The sequence below is a fragment of the Lathyrus oleraceus genome, chromosome 7, assembly GCF_024323335.1.
Source record: "Lathyrus oleraceus cultivar Zhongwan6 chromosome 7, CAAS_Psat_ZW6_1.0, whole genome shotgun sequence".
Taxonomy (NCBI): domain Eukaryota; kingdom Viridiplantae; phylum Streptophyta; class Magnoliopsida; order Fabales; family Fabaceae; genus Lathyrus; species Lathyrus oleraceus.
In genome coordinates this window covers 539,161,139-539,165,197 of record NC_066585.1, presented here as the reverse complement: position 1 = coordinate 539,165,197, position 4,059 = coordinate 539,161,139, and positions in this window count along the sequence as shown.

The following is a 4,059-nucleotide window of genomic DNA, read 5'->3' as shown; positions in this document are numbered from 1 at the left end:
TATATATACCTTAACTTACTTTTATGTATTAATAGGGTAAACATATGATATGATATTTAAATTTGGATTATGATGGATATGTTCTCTAAAAAGATCGTTGGTTTATGTGTGAAGCATGTAATGCATCCTAATTGGTGGTTTTCACACCGGATATTTTTCCAAAAAGGTCGAATGCGTTCGTGTTCCATTCTGAGTTTGGAGGGATTCTTGGGTGGACGTCGTCTCCTACAGGTAAATGTAGCATGACACTCAACTGGTCCTGAGATAGTGAGTACTCAGTGTTGAACATACGGAATTTTGCGACACCGGTTAAGTACTCGTCCTCACCGGTTGGAGTGGAGTAACAATAAGATCTTAAAAACTCCAAGGTGAGTGATGGGTATGTTGGATGATTTTGTGTGCAAAGAAAAGTTAAATCTGATAGCCTAAGTAGCCAGTGCACACCTTGAAGTAATCCTAATTCTTGTAAGCAATTGAAATCTGGGTACCTGGTAGATATGACACCGCGTTGTTGGAACCGAACGAACTGCTCCCGTTGATAGTTACTATCTTCAGATCGGAAAATAATATTTCCGAATTGCACTTCTTGATGTTGGTTCTCCGCCATATTGATAGGTAGGTAGAAAGAAGGAAAAAGAGGATGAAATATATTTGTATAGAATGGTTTGTTGGAATGATGTGGTGTAGGAAGAAATGTATTGTAGGTATTTATAGGAAGAGTTTTGAAATTGAGAAGAGGAGTGGTTGAGAAGAAAATTAATGGGGATGAATGTGGGTGGAATGGAGTAAAGAGGTGAGTTGAATGGGGAGATGAAGGGAGTAACGGTCATGACCATAACGGTCAACAACATTTACGAGGAAGCACGCTGTCACGCTCGTCACATAATGTGTTACGGGCGTCATGGGCTGCGTGGCGACCGTGACAGCATGTGTGACGATCGTTACACTTCTGAGTTTTGCAACGGTCGTGACAGCATGGAGGCAGCATGCATTGGCTAAAATATGTGACAAGTTTTGTTTTATTATTATTTCATTTTATTTTTGAGTTGCTATGAATGCTACTTTACTACACCATAGAATATATATTTTTCTCTAATAAGCCATGTAAGTAGTAGCATACAGTAAATATCATTATTGGTAATTTTAGATAGTGCATAAATCAAAATAAAATTTAATTTAACCAATAATGCCAGTAACTTCATAAAAATAAACATAATGTAATATTTGAAGATAAAATAAAACATGCGAAAAGTAAATACTAAGATAAAAATAATGTCAAACGAAACTATAAATTTCCTAAGACTAAAACTAGTTAACTGCAATTCTTCTAGCCACTTGTAGAATCCCTCGCCGGAGGAGCAAAGATGGTGATATAGATATGAAGTTGGTGATGATGATGATGAAGATGAGATGATGGTGGTGATGATGAGTTTATGAACTTTCCTCTTCTTCTTCCATGAGCCTTCTTCTTCTTCTCTTCTTTCTTTCCCTTTCTCTTCTCCCACTTTCTGATAACTCTCTCTCTCTTCCTTCCTTCTTTTCTTTCTTCTTATCCACCACACACACACACACACACACACACATATATATATATATATATATATATATATATATATATATATATATATATATATATATATATATATATATATATATATATATATATATATATATATATATATATATATATATATATATATATATATATACTAGGTAGTGATATAAAATATCTCAATTGATATTTTATCTCCCAGTACCAATTGACCAATTATTAATGTTACCAAAAATGTCCTCTCTTGTACTTATTAATATTGATATGTCTCTTTTATTAATAATTAATCTCTTCAGAGTTCACTGGTTACTCTATTGGTCCCAACTGACAACACTTAGAGCCCTTAGGAGCCCTAATTGTGTCAATTGACAAAAGATAGAGTACATAGAAATTCAATTGGTCTCAACTGAAAACTAATTGAGCATTTAAGGGAATATGAGATATTACACCATTTATATAAAATATGAATCATTAGTTTATAGTCCTTTAACTTTGTTACTTAGTGATGAAGAAACCTAAAATTTGGTGATGGAGAAGAAAATTATTGAATTTATTTACATATAAAATATCATAATACAATGTGAATATGCCGAATACAAATAATATTGATCTTGATTATGTAATTTCACTTGTTACCCATTTATATATAATATGAATCATTCATTTATAAGTTTTTTAACTTTGTTGCTTACTGATGAAGAAACCTAAAATTTGATGATGGAGAAGAAAAATATTGAATTTTTTTACATATAGTATACCATAATACAATGTAAAAATTCCAAATACAAATAAAATTGAGCTTTATTACATAATTTAACTTATAAACCATTTATATATAATATGAATCATATAGTCCTTTAACGTTGTTACTTAGTGATGAGGAAACCCAAAATTTGGTGATGGAGAAGAAAATTATTGAATTTATTTACATATAATATACCGTAATACAATGTGAATATGCCGAATACAAATAATATTGATCTTGATTATGTAATTTCACTTGTTACCTATTTATATATAATATTCATCATTCATTTATAGTTTTTTTCACTTTGTTGCTTAGTGATGAAGAAACCTAAAATTTGGTGATGGAGAAGAAAATATTAATTTTTTTACATATAATATACCATAATACAGTGTGAATATGACAAATACATATAAAATTGAGTTTTATTACGTAATTTCACTTATAAAAAATTTATATATAATATGAATCATTAATTGATAGTCCTTTAACGTTGTTACTTAGTGATGAAGAAATAAAAAATTTGGTGATGGAGAAGAAAATTATTGAATTTATTTACATATAATATACCATAATACAATGTGAATATGCCAAATACAAATAATATTGATCTTGATTATGTAATTTCACTTGTTACCCATTTATATATAATATGAATCATTCACTTATAATATTGAAGAAACCTAAAATTTGGTGATGGAGAAGAAAAATATTTTTTTTTTTACAAATAATATACCATAATACAATGTGAATATGACGAATACAAATAATATTGAGCTTTAATACGTAATTTCACTTATTAACCATTTATATATAATATGAATCATTAATTTATAGTCCTTTAACTTTGTTACTTAGTGATGAAGAAACCTAAAATTTGGTGATGGAGAAGAAATTTATTGAATTTATTTACATAAAAAATATACCATAATACAATGTGAATATGCCGAATACAATAAATATTATTCCTGATTATGTAATTTCACTTGTTACCCATTTATATATAATATGAATATTTCATTTATAGTTTTTTTAACTTTGTTGCTTAGTGATGAAGAAACCTAAAATTTGGTGATGAAGAAGATAAATATTGATTTTTTTTACATATAATATACCATAATATAATGTGAAAATGCCGAATACAAATAAAATTGAGCTTGATTACGTAATATCACTTATAAACCATTTATATATAATATGAGTCATTAATTTATAGTCCTTTAACGTTGTTACTTAGTGATGAAGAAACCTAAAATTTGGTGATGGAGAAAATTATTATATTTATTTACATGTAATATTACATAATACAATGTGAATATGCCGAATACAAATAATATTGATCTTGATTATGTAATTTCACTTGTTACCCATTTATATATAATATGAATCATTCATTTATAGTTTTTTCACTTTGTTTCTTAGTGATGAAGAAACCTAAAATTTGGTGATGGAGAAGAAAAATATTAACTTTTTTGATATATAATATACCATAATACAATGTGAATATGACGAATACAAATATTTTTGAGCTTTAATATGTAATTCAACTTATTAACCATTTATATATAATATGAATAATTAATTTATAGTCCTTTAACTTTTTAGTGATGAAGAAGCCTAAAATTTGGTGATGGGGAAGAAAATTATTGAATTTTGTTTACATAAAATATACCATAATACAATGTGAATATGCCGAATACAATAAATATTGATCTTGATTATGTAATTTCACTTGTTACCCATTTATATATAATATGAATCA